Source organism: Sinocyclocheilus rhinocerous, unplaced genomic scaffold, assembly GCF_001515625.1.
Source record: "Sinocyclocheilus rhinocerous isolate Xijiao unplaced genomic scaffold, SAMN03320098_v1.1 scaffold2252, whole genome shotgun sequence".
Classification (NCBI taxonomy): Eukaryota; Metazoa; Chordata; class Actinopteri; order Cypriniformes; family Cyprinidae; genus Sinocyclocheilus; species Sinocyclocheilus rhinocerous.
The window spans coordinates 423,266-449,785 of NW_015650091.1; the positions used below are offsets into that span (position 1 = coordinate 423,266).

Sequence of the window (26,520 nt, forward strand, 5' to 3'; positions counted from 1 at the left end):
CAACAATGGTATATGGTGGTTTATAGTGATTATATGATTGGTTCATAATTTTTAGTTCACACTGATGTTTCTAGGCCATTTTCACAGTTCTGGCAAAACTTCTGTTAGCCAATTAGATGATGTTTCTTCGTTGGCTTGATTTTAATGAATACAATTTGCAAAAACAATGTTCAGTGTATCAAAGAACTTTCCAAGCATAAAAAGACAAGATAACAAATGCAATATGTAACAATTGTGCACTGGCCAAATAGGGCAAGTGGTCTGAAACTCCAAGGACTTCAGCTCTGTTATATAGCTTACATAAATATAGGTGACCTGGTAAAGTAATCAAAGAAGTCTCTGCAACATATAATTTAAAAAAGACACATGCACTGCAATGTATGGAACCAACAAACTATAAAGTGTACGAGGTTAAAATCACAGAAGCGGAGCCAAAAACAAGAGAGAAGGGGCCAAGGCACCCATGCAAGAGCAACTTATTTCTTGTCTGTCACTTTTCATTAGGTAGCACAACAGACAGAGAGAGCTGACTGAAGTGTTGCATCAAATTTGCAGGCCAGTAATTCCAGGCCACCAGTAGGCTGTGTAAATATTTCAAAGGGGGCTCCCCCAGGCACTGTGAGGTAATGCTGTGGACACTCTTATATTTTTTTATCAGTGTAGAGGATGAAGATGTGAAGAAGTGTCAAGAGGGGGTCACTTGCTCTGACCCTTCACTGAGGTCACTGCAAATCACTGCGGGTTGTATAGCATTCAAAATTGAGAATGATGAGAATGAGAATGCTTTTTAAAGTGTGTACATTGGATGCAAAACTATAAATTATGTATATTATATTATATTGTATTACATATATTATAAAATTGTATTACATGGCATAGCATCTATCTATCTATCTATCTATCTATCTACTTACTTATAATTGAATTTTACATCTTACATTCCAAACTGCACACAACCCTGCTAAAATAGCTAAAAGCCTGCACACAACCCTGATAAAAAAAAGGCCAAGCTAAAATAATAATTTCAGGACTATTCATTTAATTTCCCAAGAGGATGCTAAATCAATCAATCAATCAATCAATCAATCAATCAATCAATCAATCCCTTGCTTTATCACAACTATATGCTCCTTTTTAGACATTAGTAGGTTGAAGGTTGTGCATTCTTTAGAACAATACTAAAAAATTCCCTTTCTTTAAGAAAGATATATAAATATATTAAAACCCAGCTTTCATCTTTAAATACAGAATAACATCTAGATGGAATGGAGGCAAGAAAAAAAAAACTGCCAAATGGACAAGGACATCTGGTGAAGTTAAGATTCTCATAGATAAACTGTATTCAAATAAGACAACAAACTCGTGTTGATTATGTTAATGAGCAGAGATACTTTGAAATGCCGGTACAAAGGCAGCGGCTGAGTGGGGACAAGAATTCAGTAAACATTCAATCAATCCTTTGGAGAATGCAGGAGTCTGTTTGTGTGTGGGTTTGGGAGAAAGCTCAGTACAGCTTTGTGCCTTTGAGCTCTAAACACTGGCCAATATGGCCATCCATCCTCACTAATGACTGAAACTCTGAAAACCAGGGATGGCACAACTACCAATGCTTTGGTACAAAGTCAACACTAAAAGTGAGGTGAAAAAAAAGGGAAATGCAGCCACTTATGTCTTGAAAATATAACAACTGAGCATGAATTTGAAGAAATTTATATAACTGTATACAGCTATTTTTTCTAATTAGCTTCTCAGCAAACTCTGAAACAGTGTTGTTGTATTATCTAAAATGAATGCAATGAAGACTATCAATTAACATTTACATTTATTCATTTAGCAGACACTTTTATCCAAGGCGACTTACAATTGAACAGCTTTATTTCAAGCATCACTTGCACAGTTTGTCTCTTTGTTATTTTGTATTTTTTTGTTATATTGCTTGTAATGTTCTCTTAGTCTTTTATTACTGACTGTTTACTTTTTTTAATTACCTGAAGAACATAAAGCAATGTTTGCTTATATGCAGTTTAAGTCCACATGGAATATTTACATTTAATGTATTATATTTATATAAACATTTGAAATAAAACACTGTGTTCAACAGCATATGCATTTTCCTTTGGTTTAAAAAATAGTGACTGTTGAAACTAATCTAGTGAAAGCTAACTGAGGAGTTTATGGGCCAGATTTGTGCCAGGAAATTAGTACAGTACTGTCAGGATTTACTAAAGATAAAAAATTAGCTATGAAAAGGCGTGGACACAGTAATTTTTTTGGCTGACCTTATTGCATATGCATTTGTAGGAGTGTCCCTTTCAGACGCAAAATTTATGTGAAGAGAGTATTTAAATTCATCAAGCAACATTATTTACTATGGGTTGCGGTAGTCACTTTACTGGTATTTGCGCCATGATTTACCGCCCCAAAAAAGCATGTCTTAACCCATTTTGCGCTTGACATGGCTGCGATTATTGCTGCCAGGAGGAGGCACTGCAGAGAACAGAGAGTGTGTGGTAGAAGGAAGAGAATTTTTTCCACTCGTATTAATTTATTTGGAATGCCGGAGGATTAGCATCGGCTCTGCTTGTTTGTGACTTTATGCTAATTTGCGCTGCTCTTGGTAGATTGCATTGGTCATTATGGAAATGAGATGTTGCGTCTGTGTTCTTTAATTTGCACATTGTCAGTAGATCATCCGCAGAATTTTCCACTCCCATCAGTGCTTTTCTGGAATTGTGCTCTCGAGCTAATTTGCCTTGTTTAGTAAACATGGCCCTTAGTTTTCATTTGTATTCTTTCTGCCCGCAATTTTGTTCTGTAACAACACAGTTTCCCTGTTGTAAACCAATTTAAATCGGACTTACAGTTGATTGGTTGACTGACTGACTGGCCAGCACAACAGAAAATTTAAGAAAATTATATTCAATATATATTTTTGAAATGATCAACGACCATGCTAGTCGTTACAAACCCATGAGTTCTGTGAAAATCATCCAGATAATTTTCAAATTAATCTTCTAAATAGTCTGCCCATCAATGTGTTGATAGCTTCTGCAGTGTGGGAATTCCTCTCTAAAACAGCATCTTTTAAAATCCTCTCCACGTTGCAGAAATGTGGTTTTATTTCCTTATTCTAACCGATTTGCTTACACGACTGCGACTATTTCCACAAGCTATCAGCTTTGTCGGTACTCTGGAGTCTCCTGGCATTCCGGCACTTTCATGTCCCACATCGCCCATCCTCTGTTTCCAAATACATCTCCTCATTTCAAACACTGGAATGCAATCACCTAGTCTCCCTCAGTGGACACACAAATCAGCAAAAAGCCTCTTCATCTCACATCTTATCAAAACAGTTCGCGCTTGACAAACGGCAGTATGGAATATATTATGAAAGCGTTACCCTCATAAAATATGCGGCGCTGCAGCTTACACACAATAATAAAGGAATAAAGAATCTCTCTATAGTGGAAAATATGCTAATTAGCCAAACAAAACAATCAAGAACTTTGCTCGTCTGTGCGGCAGTAAGAGTGCTTTGTTATTGATAGACTATCTCATTGACCTGTTCTTGGCAGAGTTTGGAAATCGATGAGGCGTCGATCTCACATCCATATTTGGCCTGTTGAACATATGGCGAAATGTTTTGTTCTTGTGAGGTTGGTAGAGCAGCTTCATTAATCATTGCTTCTTTTAATGGGCCAGCAGAGGGCACTCGTGGCTTCTTAATGAGGCTGGAGCCTGTCCCGGCCTCTCTCTGGCACTGGCCTGTTTGGATGTCTTTTTGTAAGCCGAGAGTTAAGGGAACGGACCCCACAACCTCTCGGTGTCAAGGGAGCCTGTTCCGAGCACAGGGCTGCTAAAGCATGGCGCACGCTGGCCACGGCGGCAGATGGGCACCACAGGGAATTCCTAGAGGTGCAGCGGCAAATCTGTCAACATACTACAAACATGGTGGGTAATTAATGTGGCAGAAAGGGAAGTCAGGCCCTTCCTCCAACAGCACGACCCATATTGGGTTAAGCTCAGACTGAGGACCAAATGGATGAGCCATAACTGGCCTGACATTGAAGAAAACTGTACTTTTATAAGATGTGATGCAGTTGAAGGATATGGGAAGGTGCTCCTAAATGTTAACAATATTAAGGATGAAATAACTGAAAATAACTCATTCAAATTCATGCTGTGTCTGATCTCACAGATATAGGACAGAAAATGGAAAGATTAGGTTAAAAAGATGGAATCGAGAGATGCAGTCTGTGGTAGGGATCAAAAAGCCAGAGAATATGAACAGAATGTGAAAGCTTCTCTAACATACAGTAGTGTTCTGGTAACTCATTATAGGACTTCATCCATTATTTACCAGAAGCACACACCAGTGCGCTTTCCAGAGGAACCGAATTGTGAGCCTAATTTGGCGGTTCCTTGGGGGATTCGTACATTAGTAAAGACAGTTGGCCATTTACCTGAATAATTTAATATACAGTTACAAATCACTTTATTACATAGGGGGAAACAAATCTTAATTTTATGAATGATTTTGTTCAAAACAGAAGGACAAAGTAGTTCCCTGAAAGAAAACAATATATTCTCAGAAATGCAGAGGCGGACAAAGTACTCAACTCCATTACTTGAGTGAAAGTACAGATACTGCTGGTCAAATATGACTCCATTACAAGTAAAAGTTGTAAAGACAGATTTTTACTTAAGTAAAACCAGGAACATTCAGCAGCAACTACATTTGTCTCTGCTCTCAAGACAAGTTTTATTGTTGGAGCTAAATAACAAAGAGTACTGAGTTCTGCTGAACAACAGTGCTGCAATATTAGACGGCTGCTCATTTTTTTTTTGTAAAGGTCTTTATCAACCTTCTTAATAACTACACTATCAGTTATTCACAACCAGTTACCTGGTTTCCTCACACAACAGCCAATTAAATAACAAAGCAGTACTCATACAATGTTGAAAATAATAACCCTAATTAAAAATAATTATAAATAAATAATAAATACATACACACTCAATAATATTCAACTCAATTAATCAATTATGAGTTGAACATGAGTCTACACAGCATTTCAAATTGACCCCTGATTCTTTAAAAGTCTACCTTTGTAGGTAGCAGAAAACAAACAAACAAACAAAAAAAGCAATAGTAAAAAGTCAATATGGCTTAGTGTCCTGTGTTTAAATACTTCAAAAAGAGCCAACAGTGGATTTATACAGAGAGGTGACAAAATCTGTCTGTTGTTGGTGTAAGAAGTGAAAAGGCAATAGACAGGCCCACGGACAGACTATTAACAGGCTGCTAGGCCCCGTTTAGTGGTCTTCTGTTACCTATAAAGCTGGCTTTAAGGAGGTATAAATCTCAGCAGTGCTAAAGGCTCTCTCTCGGGATCAAGACAGTGTGCCTGTATGCTGGAAAAAAGCACTCAGGGGTAAGGGATACGTGTGGGAACGAGAGGAAATGGCCACAACCACGGTGCCAGGTTTTTGTGCCCTGGCTACAGTTACTGCAGCATCTTGACCCTGCAGTCTGGTGCCCACTTAAAAAGGCCAAAACAAAGGTTTGAGGTTTTGCTCCTGTTAGTCCCTGCTGGTGGATGCCGTAACTACACCATCTGGCAGCAAAAAGCATTTTTCTCCATTTACAGTTCTTTGGAAATCTCCATGTTGAAATAATTTTAGCATGCAACATTTAGATTACATAAATATTATTTATATAAATGAAACATATAATGCAATATTGAATGAATATTTATTTAAATTATAGCAGACAATTTAGCAGTTTAACATTAATTAATTTCGGATGCATCTTAAAAGTGTGAAATGGACTGTAATTTTCCCACCAGTGCCAACGAGATGCATGGGAATGATAACATACAGTATATTTCTCCAGGTATTATAGACTTCCTTGAGTCAAATTATGTCTCTCTTTTAAAACAGTATAAACATGAAACAGATATTATAATGCAGTCTGGTGCCCATTTAAAAAAGGCTGAAACAAAGGTTCAAGTTTTTGCTCCTGTAAGCCCTGTAAACATTTTTCTCCATTTTCAGCCAAACGAAAAAATCCTTGCTGAAGTAACTTTTCTAAGCAAAATTGAAATATTAAATTAATATTATTTATATAAAGCTTTTTAATAACATTGATAAAATATTTAATTACATTACAACAGGCAATTTACAAGTTACAAAATTTATTTTGGATGCATCTTAAAGCATGAAATCATTTTTCCCACCAGTGACAATGAGATGAATGGGAATGATAATGGATATTTTTGAAACAGTATAAATATGAAACAAAAAGGGCCAGATGGCTGTAGTTTGGCAAAAAATGGCATCATCAAAGTAAGTTCATATCTGTTGGCTAACCTCTGTGTGGCTATTAAACAAAACCTTCGAAAAACCATCCTCTGTCCTGTAGTGGGACAAACTCGGCCCCATTTTACTCGTGTTGCTCAGAGGTGGGTGTGCTTTTTGTCTGTTAGCAGGAGATAAAGTCAAGTGGGACCTTTAGAGCCAGCTGAAAAGCATATGTCCGGCCCTTAATGCCCAGGCATTACGCATCCGCGGGGCAAAGTGTGAGAAAAAGACAGATGATGGGGACCTGGCAGATCTGGGAAATCATGCTCAGTTCCAACGCAATAAGTGGGACATTAGGCTGTCATTTTGGCTCAAACGGAGTGCCCATTCTGGCTCGGTTTGTGCACATCTGCAGTGTGGAGAGCATTCGTGCATGAACAGAGGAGCTAATGGAGTCACTGAAGGGTTCGAATGCCCTCTTATGACACCATATTCTCTGCAGCAAGAGGACTGATGTGATGATCGTTCACCCAGCCAGAAAGCCAAACGAGTCTCTGGGCTCAAGCGCGGGGGGCCCTGCAGGTGTTGACGCGACCCAGCGGGAGTCCCGCTCATCTGTGTGGTCACTGCGACAGCTGCTGCAGGAAAAAAAATGGTCCGCTGGAGCACTCCATCAACACTTCCTATATACGCTTGAGTGTGTGTTTTCCTGTGTTTATTTTTCAGTAGCGACTAACTTGCCTGCTGGGAGTTGCAGTAATTACCAGTCCGGCTTACCCTAGTCATTAGAATTTATTTATTATCCATCAGAAGAGGGAGAATATAATTAGAAATCACAGTGATACAAACATGCAATTACCATTCAAATACATGTCTCGTCGGCAGGGGCCAGGGAAGCCTTATTAATAATTCAGAACAGCTTCATCTAACAGCCCAATGGTACGACAACTGACAAGCTGTGTCTGCTCAGCTCCTAATGAGGATTAAGAGCAGTAAGACACTAGGATGGCTATTATATGACATAATGCAAAATGCCGAGTGCAACCTTAATGGAATACACAAACACAGAGGTGTCCAGAAGTACGAAACCACACTGAAAATAGTGCATGAAATAAAGAGGAAATACAGTTTTAGGATTTAAAAAGAGAAAATACAATGTCACATGTTACAAAAAAAAAAAAAAAAAAATCACAAAAAATTTAAATAACTGTACTTTTAATTATAAAAACAATATGTGTTAAGACAAACTTTGAATGTTGGCTGGACAAAACCTTGTTTGAAAGTTTTGGAAGGAAAAATAATTAAAAGACCTGAAGTTTAAAGGTTTATAAATTATAGAACAACAGATAGAATGACAGAACAATAGACAGATTGCTAGAATGCTATAACGATAGACAGATTCAGTAAATTCTGAATTTTGGCCAACCTTGCGCTGAACGCCTGGGGATTCTTAAAGGAAAAATTATGTTAAAAATGTCTATTAGGCCAAATAAAATCTGTGACATCAGAAAAAAGGAGAACAACATCCAATATGGGTTCCTCTGTGTATTGAGGTGAGTTTGACAGAAATGTGGAAAAGAAGGATGTGTTGTTTGTGAACTTGCGAGATGAGTGTTGCTTGGGGAATGACAACTTGATGATGTGGCCTTGCTCGCTGACATTGTGAAGGAAAAGCAATAAAACGAGTGTTGGCCCAAAGACAATGCCCACATTCAGACACAAACACACACACACACAACTCCCATGTTAAAATGTGTCACCTAGACACAGGCAGACAGATAGGCAGATCAACAGATATAGTCTGGGAGGATATTGGTCTCACACCTCCACTACAAACAAGAGTGTTGGAATGTTCAGTCCCACAAGTCTTCGAGAACATCTTCATTCATGGACAGAACTTACTGATGGCCTGAACTTATATCATATACAACATGTAGGCAGTTGAAACGTGTCAACGAAATCAATAGCAATCAATATCAAGCTGTGTCTGCTCAGCTCCTAATGAGGATTAAGAGCAGTAAGACACTAGGATGTGTCTCCCATGACAAGGAATGACCAGTCGACTGTGCCATGCAGGTCCATAATGCAAATAGGTACAAATACAAGCTACAGAAGTGCAAGAAAAAAATCCAGCATCTGAATCAGATGATAACAGATATTTATTCCATCGTAATCAGAATTTCTTCATTCCAAGTAACAGAACATTTGCATAGCTGCTTTGTTTATATTTGTCTTATTATTCTGGCAAGCTCCACCCACTGTGAAATCTCATTGGTCTGATGAGAACTTCAAATATGTTCTGATTGGCTGCTCACCCAGCATTTTTGCTTTCATTGTGGACATACACTACAATTTAAAAGTTTGGAATAATTACAATGTTTTTGAAAGAAGTTTTATGATCACAAAGGCTCCTTCTTATTTAATGAAAAATTCAGTAAAAACAGTAATATTGTGAAATATTATTACAATTTAAAATAACAGTTTTCTATTTTAATACATTTTAAACCCACATTCAGACACAAACACACACACACACAACTCCCATGTTAAAATGTGTCACCTAGACACAGGCAGACAGATAGGCAGATCAACAGATATAGTCTGGGAGGATATTGGTCTCACACCTCCACTACAAACAAGAGTGTTGGAATGTTCAGTCCCACAAGTCTTCGAGAACATCTTCATTCATGGAATATTATTACAATTTAAAATAACAGTTTTCTATTTTAATACATTTTAAACTGTGATATATTACCGTGATGGCAAAGCTGAATTTTCAGCAACCATTACTCCAGTCTTCAGTGACACATGATTCTTCAGAAATAATTTTAATATGCTGATTTGGAGCTCAATCTGCATCCTAAAATATATTGCAATAAACAAGCAATTTTAAATTGTAATATTATTTCACAATGTTAGCGTTTTTACTCTGCTTGTTAGTAAGCACAAAAGATTTGTATCCAAAAAAATAAAATAAAATAAATCTTACCAACCCCAAATTACATGTGTTTAGAATAACATGACTGTGAGTAAATTATGAAAGAAAGGCAAGAACATGTCTATGATCCCTTAGTGACTAAAAGACAGAGCTCCATGATATCAGTAATACTGTGTTCAATAACTGCATTCCTGAATGTTGATGTGATAAAAAGATTCATCACAATAATTGAAAACCATTCATTTGAATTTGAATAGACTGCTCATTCCAGTCTTTCGCCATTTTTTTTTTTTACTTCTATGGGCCGGTGATAAACATACTCATGTCCGCCCTGATAGCGACTGTTGTGTCGTAGATGCTGGGAAATGAAATAAATAATAATTTTTAAAAAAACTGCCAGGAGATCGGCCAGCACTTTTCTATCAGAAACAATTTCTGGTTGTCAGTTATTCTGCACGTTTGGTTTGCTGACATGAAGGCTGGAATTTTGGTGTGATAAACATTGAATCAGTGTTAACAAAAATGTTATTAATCACGTCAATATGCTGATTTTGACATAGAAAAATGTGAGTAAAGGGAGGCAAGTTAAACGAAATTCAACTACATCAATGTATTCACTGCATTGTTTCCCCTTAGGCATATAGTTCCCATCACCAGAGTGTTCAGAGTGTTCACCAGTAGTCCCGTAGTCCTGGTTTGATCTCAAGGACACCACAGTTAGAAGGTATTGAGTCGCATTAGCCTGTTCTCTATTAAATATTGCCTTTGATCCTGCAGCACAAGGCCTGGGGGGAAAGAGAGAGAGAGCCAGTCAAACACAGCAGATCTTTGGATCACACACCGGCACTCATCTGTCGGCTGGGCTGCTGATAGACGTGGCCTCTAATAATGTAACATCTATAAAAACACAGTATGTGGACTTCTGCCATATACTGATAGACCCCGATGGGGGCTGGAGAGATGGAGAGAGAGAAAGGGGAGATTTTTGCAATAAAAGCACTAGCTTTCATAAAAAATAACATTTTGCTAGCCTAGCCTGTGAATGTATTTACAATAGCAAAGCCGCTGAGGTCAGGAGAACGTTCTATCCTCCAGATAAAGTGAAGAGGTCACCTACACTGGAAAGTTTTACGCCCCCTCAACCCTAGACTTTGAGACACACTTAAGCCCAGAGAGCAAGATCTCTCAAAACAGCGTTTTCATGCTAAACCTCAAGTTCACCTTTGTGTTTGGAAAAACACATCTAAGGAACATTGACGAAAGCCTGCCAATCGTCTTGGCAGTTGCCTAATTCCATAAGTTCTAATTGAACTGTTGGGGCAACAACAGTCTGCAAAACTCTCTGAAATGGAGCCAAGATGCGTTTAGGGAATGAAGCCCCTGAGAGAACAGCCAGTAACAACAAAATGCTAACACCCACAGCAGAGCTTTAATAGACTTGTTTAGATAATACACCAGTCCACCGAGGGATTAGCAAAGTGCCAGCAATACTATTATGTGAACATAATGCTAAATGCCGAGTGCAACCTGAATGGAATACACAAACACAGGGGTGTCCAGAAGTCCAAGACCACACTGAAACAAACAAGAGTGTTGGAATGTTCAGTCCCACAAGTCTTCGAGAACATCTTCATTCATGGACAGAACTTACTGATGGCCTGAACTTATATCATATACAACATGTAGGCAGTTGAAACGTGTCAACGAAATCAATAGCAATCAATATGCTGGGCATAACTCAATAAACGTGACTGATATGCCTTCCGAAAAGAGATATGGAAGGCCATGGAAGTATGATTTATATGACTGAAATAATTCAAGAGGAGATGAGGTCATTTCATGTTACGCTACACGATAGGATGACATGCCATATATAACACTTGAGAAGTGTAGTCAATGACATATATACTGCCAATCCATACAGAATGCAATAATACGTTCCCTCTGTTACCAAAAAGACAGCCACCTACAAAACGTAAATCAGTTCTGGGCCCGTTTTCATGAAAATTATTCGTGCAAAGAGTTAAGGGTTATTCAAAAAGCATCTTAACTCTTAAAAGAGCTCTTAAGGTCAAAAGGAGTTAGGAGTAGGGAGGAGGACTTTTAAGGACTTTTAATAATTCACTGACGGAACTGTCATCTCTCTCTCTCTCTCAATTGCTATGTAATAAATAAATTAACGCGTGTGTAAAAATGCGTGCGTGTGTGTGTGTGTGTGTGTGCGCGCGTTTTTGTGACAAATGAGGACATAAATTTTTATAATGACAAGGGTATGACATAGGTATTACAAGGAGAAGGTGACTTTTCAGGACATTACCCCATGTCCCCACTTTTCAAAACGCATATAAATCACACAGAATGGAGTGTATTGAAAATCTGAAATAGCACAAAGTTTCCTGTGAGGGGTAGGTTTAGGGGTAGGGTTGGTGTAGGGCAATAGAACATACGGTCTGTACAGTAGAAAAACCATTACGCCTATGGGATGTCCCCACTTTTCACAAAAACAAACCTGTGTGTGTGTGTGTGTGTGTGTGTGTGTGTGTATGTGTGTGTGCGTATTTAATGTTAGGCCTGTAATTTCAAAGTGAAGGCTTAGACCCTATTTAAAAGCTCTTTTTTTTTTCTTGGACAACCAATCACAGCCTTCAAATGAATGTGTCATACCTAGCAACGGGGTCAGCCACGCCTCCTCAATAACATGAAAGTTTTTGACTTTTCCTTGCCCAGAGTTGCTCTCAGATTGGTCCTGAATCACTCTTAAGCTAAGACTTCTAGTTAGAAATGTTCAAGCTAAATTAGGAGCTCTCTGAGAGGAATCTTAGAAGCTTTAAGAATACAGGCCCAGATGTCATACAACATGAACCTCAAAAAAGGCTTTGGCTTCTATATCTTTCTGTTAAATATTCTACAACAAACGTTTAGAGTAAAAAGGAGGTTTGTAGATTTCTGTTGTGACCACAGGGTGCATGATATTTTGCATTGCTGTAGTGATTTAAGAAAAAAGCTTTGCAAAAAGCAGATACAATTGGGATGTGGTGCTCGTAATCTCTTTTCCAGGTTTTGTCTAGCATCCCAGGGGGCTGTGCATATATTCCCAAACAAAGTTTCTTTACCTGGGTTGGTGAAGAGACATGGAAACTTTCACAAAGAAACCTTGGACACGCTGCCAGGAAAAGAAGCTGCATCTGCATTTGGCAAGAACCAAGCAGTCAGCTCAATATCCCTGTCCAATCTCTTCTCCTCACTCGGTTCAGGAAGGTTTAGCATTGGCCTAGGCTCCACACTCATACTGGTCTCAGCTCAATGGCTGTTCCAGAAACATACGGTGTGGGTACACTGGCTTCCTGTAATCCTTGAACAAATGACCTTGACTTCAAGACAAAGCAGCGTGAAGGGGAAGATGTGAAAGCCAACCCAAAAGGTGCACTGACTAGCATAGCATCACATGAGGCCCTTAAGAATATAGTGGTATCTAATGAATGCTAATGAGTGTGCCACGCACTCAAGGTTACAATGTCCACTTTGAAAAGAATTACATACTCACAGAACAAGACGTGGTGATTTTTACACAAGAGACACTGTGAGGACAGCCAAAATTCAGCCTCAGCCAGTTTCAAGCGCAATTTAAGAGTTCAAAATCGCCCCAAATACATCTCAGGCCCATGTATAAGTGAATTGCTTCATAATGTAGAGCAGAGATAGCTGTTGTCTTTGATATGAGCTACCATTCAAAAGTTGACATGTTTTTGAGAGAAGTCTCTTATGCTCACCAATGTTGCATTTGATAAAAAATTTAGTAAAAACAGTAATATTGTGAAATAGTATTACAATTTAAAATACCTGTATTCTTTTTTATATATATTTTGATATGCAATTTATTCCTGGGATGGCAAAGCTGAATATTTAGCAGCCATTACACCAGTCTTCAGTGTCACATGATCCTTCAGAAATCATTCTAATATACTTATTTGATGCTCACGAAACATTTCATATGCTGTTCTTTTGTAGCAATCTAAAATGCTTTACTGTCACTTTTGATCAATGCATCCTTGCTGAATAAATGTATGAATTTCTTTAAAAAAAAAAAAAAACATTCTGACAGAATGTTTTACTTTTGAATATGTAAGTCAACAGCCATGTTTTGAAGACACTTATATAGACCAAACCTCTCTTAAAAAATTGGGGGGTGCGGGGGTACTACTGTTTACACTGTGCACAATATTCTGCTGCATCCTGACCAGCATTAAATGCATTCTTCTCGCAAAGCAGCACCAATCATTTTTAATCATGCTTGAAGGGCTGGTTTTAGACAGGAAAACCTTTTAAAAGACCCTCTATGCTGTACTGCATAAGAACAGCGTGAGACCAGACAGCTTTAAAAGACGGCTGGTGGGGGTCAGCATCCAAACCTTTTATTAACAATAGTGAGCCCCAGCAGAGTCTTTCCACTCAAAATCACTTCCACTTCAGGCGTGCTTTGCACATTTGAAGGACATTATGCACCAAAAATGCTCAGATACTTTTTTTATGGAAAAATTAAGAGTTAAATGAAGTACAGTTTATTTTGTTTTAACATGACGGTTAGGACTGCTAAACCCGAAATCGGTTTCAGGTGAACTAATAAAGGCCATGGTTTGTGGAAACTACATAGCAGTCAGCCAATCTGAATACAGCTTGATGGTTTGAGAACACTTGCTGTTTCTGCCCAGCAATTATCCTCAAAAACAAGACAAAATATATGTGGGAAGCAAAGTAGCATAAGAATTGTTTTCAGAGGAAATATCTTGTATTAAGTAAATTTTTCTCACCTCGTTGGCAAACTCTTTTTTTTTTTTTTTTTTTAAAGCATAAATGTAACATCTTTGGTTTATTCTTTAAATAAGACAAACTGTGGGTGGTCTGTGAGCATGCCATGTGAAGCTGAGATGTTTTAATAATTAAAGAACAGCCTGTCTTAGTCAACTATGAAAAAACAAAATTTACTAAACTCAACATCAGTGCAACTCTAATGTCTGTTATTCAGTGAACCAAACTGGAGCTGAGATTAAGGGGTTTTGCTCTTTGGCCTATAAATAACTAAATATGTTCAACACACAGAAAGAGAGACAGATATTGATTTTGGGTAACCTCTGTGAAAGGGTTTGGCTCCTCTGCAGGAATAAGAGGACCAAAAACCCAGGTCCGAGGAACCAGGCGTGCACTAGTAAACCCACTGCTGTGTCTGTTTAATCCACTCTAATCCTAAAGTCTACACACTCAGGCCCAAAGCAGGCATACATTTGAAACTTTCAGAGATCAAAAAGTGGGATTTTGTTGTGTGGGTGTTTGTATGCATGTCCTCCCTCCATTTCTGACTCCAGATGACTACAATATGCAATGAAGCTATGTTCAAAATAAGCCATTAAAATGTTCCCTAGTAATCCTAAATCATTGTAAATCCCCTCTCAAGATCCAAAAAGAGAGAGAAAAAAAGAAAATACAGGATGGGAAAAGCAGAAGCTAGGCAAGATAACGAGTGTGCCTGCAAAGACAGCCAAGAATGAAGAGAATAGATTGATATAGTCCATGTGCGCATGTATATGTGTGCATCCCCTGCATGTGTGCATGACACTGGGGTTTACATTAGCATGAGCATGTTTAAGTTTGAAAACTATAACATCCAATTGACCAGTGTAACATTTATACCATGTACAATTTCTCTTTTTCTACCTTTTTTTTTTGGCAATTCTTCCAGCATGCCTCTAATGACTTTTATGAGCCAGAAACCAAATATATTTACTTCTTTCTCATATATATATATATATATATAAACTCAACCAGAATTTTATGCTCACCAGACAATTTCCATTCAATACTGTAACAGGTGTGTGTGTGTGTGTGGTCTATGTTGTGTACTGGCCTAGTCTTTTATTGCATAAAGACTATTTATTCCATGTCACTGTGCTGATATCAGATGAGTTAAGGAGCACAGGAAGCTCATCTGACGTGTCCCAATGGTGGTCTGTCAGGTGTGAGCGCTAATTTGACAGTTACTTTTGTACTACAGATTAATCTAATAGCAGGGAGTTCTCTCTATTTTGCATTTTCCATCATTTTGACACAGGAAGTGACATAGTAGAAGATGTGAATGGGTCATGAAATAAGACAACTCTGACAAAGAGATTATTTCCTGGCAGCCCTGAACTACAATAACCGCTTATATGAAAGTACGAGGAAAGGTCATGAACTGACAACACACCACACACGCACACGTGTGTACACATAATAACTACACCTAATCTCAATTCTAAAATACAGAGGGGCAAAGACACATTGCAAAAATAATAAAAGATGACAACCTCTTTGCTACAGACACTTTGCATTTGTGTGTGTGTGTGTGTGTGTGTGTGTGTGTGTGTGTGTGCGTTTGTGTGTGCGTTTAAGCCAGAGGGGGGTATTTTCCCAAAACACTTCCATCAGCAACCTGAAATGATTGTGGGCAGGTATGAGAGGGGAATTTTCAAACAAACAAAGATGAGAAAAAAAGGGAGAGAGCAAGGAAGCAAAAGAAACACAAGAAGGGAGGGAAGCAAAATGAATAAAGGATAGAATAAAGAAAGGAATAAGAAAAGAAAGAAAACACAAATTGAAAGAAGAAAGAAGGGAGTGAAGAAAGGAAAGAAAACAAGAGAGGGTCAGAAGGAAGAGAGAGAGAGAGAGAGAGAGAGTAGTATAGGTTGTGTACTGGCCTTTATATGAAGATTATTTATTCCATGTCACTGTGCTGACATAAGATGATTTAAGGAGCACAGGAAGCTCATCTGACGTGCCCCATTGGTGGTCTGTCAGGTGTGAGCGCTAATTTGACAGGTACTTTTGTACTACAGATTAATCTAATAGCATGGGTTCTCTCCATTTTGGATTTTCCATCATTTTAAACAGGAAGTGACACAGTAGAAGATGTGAATGGGTCATGAAATGAGACAACTCTGACAAAGAGATTATTTCCTGGAAGCCTTGAGCTACAATAACCACTTATATAAAACTACAAGGAAAGGTCATGAACTGACAACACGCACATACACACACACACGTGTACACATAATAACTACACCTAATCTCTATTCTAAAATCCAGAGGGGCAAAGACACATTGCAAAAATAATAAAAGATGACAACTTCTTTGTTACAGACACTGTGTGTGTGTGCGTGTGTGTGTGTGTGTGTGTAAGCCAGAGGGGGGTCTTTTCCCAGAACACTTCCATCAGCAACCTGAAATGATTGTGGGCAGGTATGAGAGGGGAATTTTCAAAACAGCAAAGATGAGAAAAAAAGGGAGAGAGCAAGGAAGCAAAAGAAACACAAGAAGGGAGGGAAGCAAAATGAATAAAGGATAGAATAAAGAAAGGAATAAGAAAAGAAAGAAAACACAAATTGAAAGAAGAAAGAAGGGAGTGAAGAAAGGAAAGAAAACAAGAGAGGGTCAGAAGGAAGACAGAAAGTAAATAAAATAATAAAGTAAACAAAGGAGGAAAGGAATAGTAAAATGAAGAAAGGACTAACAGAATCAAAGGAAGGAAGGAAGGAAAAGCAGAGGATAAAAACAAAGACAGAAAGAAAGAAAGAAAGAAAAAGTCAAGCAAACAAGAAAGGAAGGAGGAAAGAAAGAAAACAATGAAGGATGGAAGGAAGAACTGGAGGATAGAAAAAATGAATAAATGAAGAAGGGAAGAAAAAAGGAACAAAGAAAGGAAGAAGAAGCAAAAGTCAGAAGGAAGGAAATAATAGAGGGAATGAAATGAGGAGGAATGGAGTAAAGAAGGAGGAAGAAAGCACTGAATAAAAAGGGAGGGTCAGCAAAAGAATGAATGAAGGAAAGAATGGAACAAAAGTAGGAGGGAGGAAATGATGGTTCAAGGAACAAAGTAACAAAGGAAGGCTGGAAGGGAGGAAGAATATTACAGAATACTGTATAACACAGGAATGCTAATGATGGGTATTTTCACAGTGGGTTCGTTTGAGTAGATAAGATGGTCACTGAGAAGGTCACCACACACTCAACCCTCACTGAGATACAGCATCAATACAGAGCTTCGAGTGCAATGAAAGACTTGATCAAGTCAGGTCTGTGACTACCAAACCAAAGACGACATGAAAGAAACAACATGAATCACACTTGTTTTCAGCCGAAGAGGGATTTCTGGTGTGGTGCAACACTGCCCCCTACTGTTTACTCTGTGATGTGCACATTTTGACCAATGGTGTTTGTTGGCCAGACACAACTAGTGAAAACCAGCGAACACTCTAATAAACACATTTTAATAAACCTCAGTATGACAACATGACAACATAGGCCTTTGAAGCGAGAATTACTGCATATGTACTCATCTTAAAAGTAAACAGTAATATCAGCAGCAGCAATAGCAATCGAAACAGCAGTCCATCTTCTCTCTTCTGAACTAATGAGAAAACAAAACAGGCACTTTAATAGAGAGAAACCTACAAGCTCAAGACACTAGACATTTGTTTTTAAAACTGAAGTACGCTGGTAAACAAATGGCTGTATGGGGGATAGACAGTTTCTTTGATGCTCTGTTCAGTTTGCTCAGAGATGACATCCTGCAGGTCAAAATTGAAAAAGGAGTTCTCTGAGGAAAACAACAGGCATGAATGAGTGTGTGTGTGTGTGTGTGTGTGTTACACTACAAAAGCTGCTGCAATAATCTAATTCTCAATGTTTGTCCTGATGTAAAGCCCTAATGTTCACTTCGCAGGCTGCTATGTGTTTGATTGTATTTATAAGAGTAACTTTGCAGGGCATTACCCCGTTCCAAAACCTACTCTAGGGAGACAGCTGCCTTCATAAATGCCTGACATTATCATGTTGCAAAGCTAACTGCGTGATACTCGAATAAGAACTATATTCATTGATAGTTCTTAGAATTAATAATATAATATACTTTTATTTATTTACTTAGAAAGAAATTAATGCTTTTACTCAGTAAGGACCAGTGTTGGGGAAGCTACTCTGAAACTGTAGCTTGACCAGCTACAAGCTACTGGTAAATTAAAGTAGTTAAGCTACATTCAAACTACCCTTCTGAAAAAGTAGCTAGCTACACTACAAGTTACTATCAAAAAGTAGCTAGCAGTTACTATCAAAAAGTAGCTAGCTACATTGAAACTACTTTCAATTTTTATTATTATTATTATTATTATTATTATTATTTTACAATTAACATTACAACTAAATAATTATTAATGAAGAATTATGAGGAAGTTATAAGTAAAATATAATAAAGTTAAAAGTAAAATATTTGGGGTTTAAAACATACTGTAATGTAATCATGATTTCAAAAAATAGGGTGAATTCAGGTTGATTGGGACACTTTTCCAAGCCATTTCGACGTTGCCTGCACTGCTTCAGTGCATTACAGGCTTGTGACTCGTCAGAACGCAAAATGGAATGTAGCGTTTGGTCGCGCTACATCGCTACTTGCTGGAAAAAGTAGTTAGCTACAGGAAAAGCTACACTGTTTTAAAAGTAGCGTCGCTACTCTAAAGCTACTGAAAAATGTAGTTATGCTAGTAGTGTCGCTACTTGTAGCTAGCTACTCCCCAACACTGGTAAGGACACACTAAATTGATCAAAAGTGACCACAAGAAATACCTACCTACCTAAATAAATAAATAAATGCTATTAATTTAAACTTTGTCATAGAAGAATCTTGACAAAAAAAAAACTCTCATGGTTTCAACAGAAATAAGCAGCAAAAACGCTGTCAACATTGTTAATAATGAGACATTGAAATAGCATATTAAAATGGTTTCTGAAGGATCACTGCAGACTGGAGTAATGGCTGCTGAAGATTCAGCTTTAACATAGCAAAAATAAATTACGTTAAAATATAATAGAAAACAATTATTTTAAATTGTATTTGTTTGTTTTTTGGTTAAATAAATGCAGCCTTGGTGAGCATAAGAGACTTCTTTAAAAATAATTTAATAAATCTTACCAACCCCAAACTTTTAAACAGTAATGTATATAAAAAGAAGAAGAACAAACCATTATTTATAATCACAATTACAATTGACTCTGAGCTTGTTTAAATGCATTCAGGGATTGCCTTCACTGCAGAATACATTTACAATGCCTTAAATCACTAGGTTTTGGCACAGAGCTAATGTCTCTCTTTATCCCTCAGACCTGTAAACTTCCACACGACAGATTTGATAAACATCCCAATAGCGCCACAAGTCAGTTCCACAGAAGCTATAAATGCTGCATGAACTGCAAAAATTGCCAACTTACTCTCTGGTGAGTTCCAAGTCATATTTTGTAACACCCTGTTTAGAAACCCAATAAGATCACAGCATTTTGAGATTTGGATCAACAAACAAGGATTACACGTTCTTCATCTTCAATTAACTCTACCGTTTTGTATTTTCTGTAAGATTTTATAACAATGTCCTGGGTTCAATACCAGTTAAGCTCTATCGACAACAACTGTGAGGAGCTGTCGATTACCACAGAAAGAAATTTGGAATCATCCTCCAGTTTGTAAAAACAAGCGGAAATCATGTTAACAGCAACACACTTACAAAGCAAGATTATGGGATAAGGCATTGCAATGGGATAGATGTTTAAAAACACATTTTGAAATTATAGATATAAGATTTAAAACTTGGAACTAGAGTGACAAAATTGTTTACTAACTTTGACTTAGGGAAGCACATTATTATCGGAACGTTATCAGAATCGGCCGATAAAGGCTTAATATGTAAACCAGCTTTGGCCAATTTGAAAAAAAAATTGTCAATATGCCTTGCAGATAAGACAAATAATGTGCTCAGGGTGTGCTAGCGATAAGATCACATCAGCAGTGTGATCATTCTTGAAGCAAACTTTTGCCTGAATGGTGATTAGATTCACTGTTTTGGATAGCCACATTTAATTTGAGAATGCACATACAGAATGATGTGTCTGTTGTGTGATAGGGCCACTCCCAGGTCCTAATGTCTGTCCTTTTATTTATTTAGGGGGCACTGTAGGCCTACTTGTACAAATACCATTAAAACACTTGTGTTTCTGAATAAATAAAGCAGTAATTTATGTCATCAAATCACAAGTCTGATTTGATTTAAAAATCAGAAGCTATAGCTTACATGAATAAAAATCACAAACATGACACTTGTAAATTAAAGCTGCAGTCCGTAAGTTTTGCCTATTTGTCGTCATCTCTGTTTGAAACATGCAATTGCAGTTATTTGCAGAATTATCTTCTTTATGTGGGTTGTGCATTGGCACGGCTCCTCAGCACGGATGAATCTAATGTTTTGAGGTGATTATGTGGGCTGTCAGTCAACGCACCAGTGTGGATATTAACTGTACTTTGGAATTACAGATACAACGTCTTGGAAGTATGTTTAAAGTAAGAAGTTTCACCGGAAAATATCATCTGAACAAGTCATTTTTGGGATAATTTTTAACCAAAAAAAAAAAAAAGTTATGGAATGCAGCTTTAAATAATTTAATACATACTGATTTATTCATTATTATGTTGTTGTTGTTTTTTCAAATGGATTATGAAAACTTACATACAAGGAGCTCTAAAATATTTTTTTAATTTTTACAGCCCTTTTGCTTTAGACCATCTTTTAATGTTAAATCCACAAATAAAATGTTAAGGTTTCAACTTCATCTGAAATAAAAATTGATCAAATTAAAAATAAATTGATTGATTAATTGTATTATAGCCATTTTCAAAGCTTTCAATATACTCTCATTTAAAAAAGAACTTTAATAATGTTAATTAGTTTTAACATAAGTTTTTGCTCAAAACTAATCAAAATAAAAAAATAATAATAATTGTTTATTATTTCCGTACAGGAGAGATTTGGTGTTGTTTCAAAACAAAGGGGAAATATATATTGGTATCGGCATCAGCTATCGGCTAAAATGGTTTGAAAAAAATATTGGCGTATCGGATATCGGCTAAAATGTAATATTGTGCATCCCTACTTTTACTGTACAAAGTAATACAGAATTTAGCAATACAGGACTCTTGTTATGACTTTGTAATGACACAGGAAGGTGACTTTTAACCTGTTAACCCGCACGGGCCCGAAGGGCGTGTTTAGGCGTGTCTGTGCTATTTATTACCTTTGTTTTAAAACAATATTCAATCAACTATCATAAACTATATATCATTTGGAAGCTAAAACACTCAAGATCCATGTTCTGAGCTTGTTTTTTAAATCAATACACCAGAGAGGAAAGGGTTAACATAAATGCTGAAGGACCGGCCATTGAGTATCATCTTCATATTTGAATCAAAATATGGTCAGACATTCAGCTTTATCTTTATGGTGTTTTCAGGCCATTAGCATTAAAGCCTCATCCTTTTTTCCCTTAGTGAATTTCATTCAAAGATATCGTGAGTCACTTTCATGTACAATTTACCTTGTTTTACTCTGTTGCTATACTAATTTTGAGTTATTATGACTCCAGAGTAACAAAGGTTCAAGTGTCTAGTTTCAAACAATACCAGATTTATAAATATAGACCATAGGGTTCAAGAGCTACAGACATTTTTATTTGGGTATGTCGTTTTTCAGAAAATGCTCAAAAATAGGGGCGCACAGTAAGTGGTTAATTGTAATAATATTTATAATAGGCCTGGGTGATATGGTATGAAAAATATAAAAGCAAAACCATATTTTCAGTAATAATATAAAACAAGAAAACTGCTAAGTATTTCTTAGCCAAAATGGAGACATTCCATTTAGAGGTCATAATGAAAATAACTGAAAGTATATGACCAGTAATAGGCTATTAACAGTAAATGTTTTGTAAAAACTACAAATAAAATACCAACAACTTTCAACCTGTCACCATCATGCAAATATGAAATATCAGGTATACAGTAGTAGTTATTTACAGGTTTTTGCATTCCACAGCGTGTCATAGAGTGCAGTGCCATAACCCAGGCAAAACCTGACCTTTCACACAGACACACACACACACACACATACCTTACTTCAAAACAGGTCAGACTGAATATCAAAGCAGAACATTCCCTAGTAGAGGACACAAATTTTCACACAGAATTTTCAAACAGATTTTCTGTCAGGATATATCTATCCACATGCATATTTACTCTGATAAATAAGAGTGTGAATATTGGGTGTCTGAGCTTCATGAGAAATGCAGGAGGTCTGGGAGACAGAGATTCATTAGCGGGACGTTTCTACAATTCACACTCGTCTCGCACCTCCAGCTGTGATTCCTCTTCCAGAAATAAAATACATCACTGACAAGCACAGTCTAATGCTGTCCAGCAGGTGTGAGAAAACCTCCATTTACACTGACTATCAAGAAACAGTGACCTCAAAAAAGCAAAGTGCACTGAGTGAAGGAAAGAAATGGTGAGATGGAGAGGAGGTTATGAAAATGTAAGAAAACAGGAAAAAATTGTTGTCGTTAAAAGTGTACATTTTGAGACATTTGTGACTCCGTACAAACAAAATCACACAAACAATGAAACCGGCTTCCCAAACACTCCACCATCTTCCATTGCCCCCTGTCTTCCTTTGTCAAACAGGTAGTCCAGAAGTCACATATTGCCAGCCATTAAGCGGTTTACTTATGGTAATGTTGTATAGTGTTAAGCTAACAGCATGATACCTTAGAAAAATACACTACATTCACAAATATGTGGTAAACAATCTGTGTTAATCACACTGTAATTTAGTTAAACCTATCTGTAGTGAATAAAATATACATCTATTTATAATCAACATAAGCAGAGCAGTGTTAGACAGAACCACAGTATAGCTGTATATACTATACTCATGGCCGGACTTACCATTGGGCTTGAATGGGCTGCAGCCCAGGGGCCCCGCCTTGTAGAGGGCCCTGCCTTAACCCGTTTACATTTGTTCAGTTATGTGCCAGTCAGAAATTATTAGCCGCATTTCTGCTGCGCACACGGGCCAGCCGGGGCTAACAGCTTCCAACTACGAACTTCGAAGCCATAATCAAACAGCATAAACTGGAATTTATGATTTGTTTCACATAGAAAAAGGACACACTTATTAAATCACGTCTGCGCCGAATCGCTGATTAATTTGTGATCACATGGCTACTTTAAACGGTTCCATTAAGCCTTTAGCCCAAAAGAGCACACATTTAGAAAGATAATGATAAATTCTCACGTTCACGCCACAATTCTTGACAGAGGATGATTCTATGTTATATTAATGTTCCACTAAATTAATCTGAAGAGTTGAGCGCTCTCTCCCATCCAAAGACTATAGAATACCCTAATATCTTACAGGGACTTTGTCCCATCTCACTACCACCAAAAAAAGTGGAGCAAAAATTTCATCAAAACGATTTTCAAAAATAAAAAATAGCCATTTACAGGGTTCGTACGGTCATGAAAAACCCAGAAAGCTTTGGAAAAGTTGTGGAAATGTATTTTACAAATCTCTATATAATAGAATATATGTTTAATCATGTCCTGAATCTCGGTGCAGGATTGCGCATTTTGGTTTTACTCATTCCCACAGGTTTCGCACGTTTGGAAAATTCCTGCAAACATGTATTTAATATACAATGTAGGTTAGATGAGTTAAAGGGGTCATATGATGCTTTTTTAAAGATCATTATTTTGTGTATTTGGTGTAACAGAATATGTTGACATGCTTTAATGTTCAAAAAACACATTATTTTTCAAATACTGTACATTATTGTAGGTCCTCTATGCCCCGCCTCTCTCAAACGGTGTATATATTAATCCATATTAAATATGAACAAGTTATTTAGTCAAGAGCAGATTTGAGCAGATAATTTCTGTACCTGAATGTTTTCCACCAAAACTGTTTCTAAAATGAAATTCTGAGTTTAATTTATAATACTGGCTAAGCAAACTACAATATACTTAATATTCTGGCATTATGTGATTATGTAACTTACGTTTCTTAGCATTACACGGACCAGTAAATGGTTCAAACAGCCTATTAGTACAGTCATTTGCTAAGTTAAATGAATTAGCATTTTAAACAAATTGGTTGATTTAAGGATTCAACTCACTTATTAAGACAGTCACTTGCTGCCACCAACTGGCGGTTGTAGTTTCATATTTTAAAAAGTAGCTCATTATTTCATTTTTACAATCATTTAATATTTCTACATTAAAATGTTGTATTTAAACTTAACATAACATATGCAAAATCCATCTATGGATTTTGTTTATAGTGATTTCATTTGATTGTTAATAGCCAACATGTTTTTTTTATTCAGATTGAATTTATTACATTTAAGAATCTGACATAAAAGGACAAAGATATGACAATACATTTTCATAATAATACATCTCTTTGGTTTTTTCTGCTCCGTGTTATTTCAGGGTTTTGATCTCTCAGCTGAGATATCACATCCTATTTATTGTATTATAGTGACTATTTAATATTACATCTACACTTTGACTAGGCTAGACATGTTGCCTATTAATTGTATACAGTATATGAACCTGAAAGCATATTTAAATTTTTGTGTATTTTGTGTTACTCCATAATAATGTTCTAGTTGAGGGCATTTGTAGTATAGGTATGGGGCCCAAACATAACCTCAATAGTTTTTGATCTCAACTCAATCTCAACTACCTGTTCTAGTAATTCACATTAGTGCACATTTTGCTAATAATTTTGCAATAAACCCATTTTCTTCACTTTGCAAGCACAATGTACAAATAAAATGGCAATAAAATTTTCAAAAATTAAGGGATGCTTTAGAATGAACCAATAAAAGGCAATTTCTTGGCAATTTCTCACACTATGTCCTAGTGGTACACCAGCTGATGTGCACTCTGGAGAACTACAAAATCTGATTCATGTTTCATACTGAATAAACATCTTTAATATATCACATGAGGAATTTCTTTAGTTTTTGTTGTCTAGGAAGCACCATTGTGCAAAAGTGAAATGGAATGGATACCATTTGTAATTTTTTTTTATTACAGTTGCTTTTGATGAATGTCCTTCCATTGTTGCACAGCATTGCCTCCAGGCAACATAAACAGCAAAACAACTTATTCTAAACCAGCATTCTGTGAGTCTTCATCTCATTTCAGTGTACAAATAGATTTGATACTATTTATACACATACATTTGACTATTTAGTGTCAAATATGCACCTGAAATGTGCAGCACCTGTTGTCAATCACTATTTAAACAGATATAATTTTGAAAAAATTATTGGTGAAGATAAACAGAGGGCAGACAAATAATATTCCAAACATTATAAGGTGTCTAAAAACAAACAGCATTACTTACTACATACTTTCAAAAATTGTTGTAGCATTTGTAAATAGTAATACTTATGATCACCTTTATAACCACTAGATGGCAGCCTACTATTCCAAATACAGTCTCTGACAGGAAGTTAATACTTCTGTGATGGTTTTCCATTGATGTTTTTGTTATATTGTCTTTAGAAAGACTATTTTTAAGAGGGGGGGGGGGGATGTCCTGCATCTAGATTTATTAAGTTTTCTAGATTTGTTAGATTTTACAACGATTTCTAAATGGCATACTTAAAAGTTAAAAAGGAGAAAGTTTAAAACATTGAAAAACAATGAAAAAATTGCATCACTTTACAGACGGTGTGACTGCATACTAAATATGCTGTAATAAACAATACAGAGTGTACTCACATCAAACTCATTGAGAGCGGCGGCCAGCTCGCCGATGCCAGCGTGGCCGTGCTTCTCGTCGGTGGGTGAAGTGGCCTGAGCAGAGCTGGAGATGCCCCCAATGGCCTCTTGGACCTGCTTGAAGACATAGTCGCGGTTGGCACGTGTAGCAGCCACGTCGGGGTGGCGCAGGAAGGCCTGGGAAGCAGTATAGAGCATAGTGGCGTTCTTCTGGCCCCCGGCCCCGTAAGTCCTGCCCTAACTATACTACATCATTATATACTAGAATAGAAGAAAGTATTTTAGAACACCGGTCGACAAATTACGCAACTTATCTTAGGCTTAAGTAATCTTATAGTTATAGTTATCTATAGTTAGCAGGTGTTGACAAGTTATAATAATATCATGAATATGGCTTCAGGTTTGGTGTTTTACCTACATTTATTGTTGTCTGTTAAATTTTCTACATAAAAATAAGATAAAATAAAAATAAAAAAGTGTTTCTTACTCATGACAATATTTTAGTAAGCCCTCTGGCTTTAACTCACCATGTAGAAACCTGACCCAAACCAGTGCTTTTTTAGTTAACTAAAATTTCCGTTAA

General features: G+C 36.9%; 1 protein-coding gene across 1 annotated transcript in view; it reads right to left on the reverse strand.

Moving 5' to 3' along the window:
- ctnna2 (catenin (cadherin-associated protein), alpha 2) overlaps positions 1 to 26,520 on the reverse strand; it is a 468,558-nt gene that overhangs the window by 335,487 nt on the left and 106,551 nt on the right. The window lies entirely within an intron of this gene.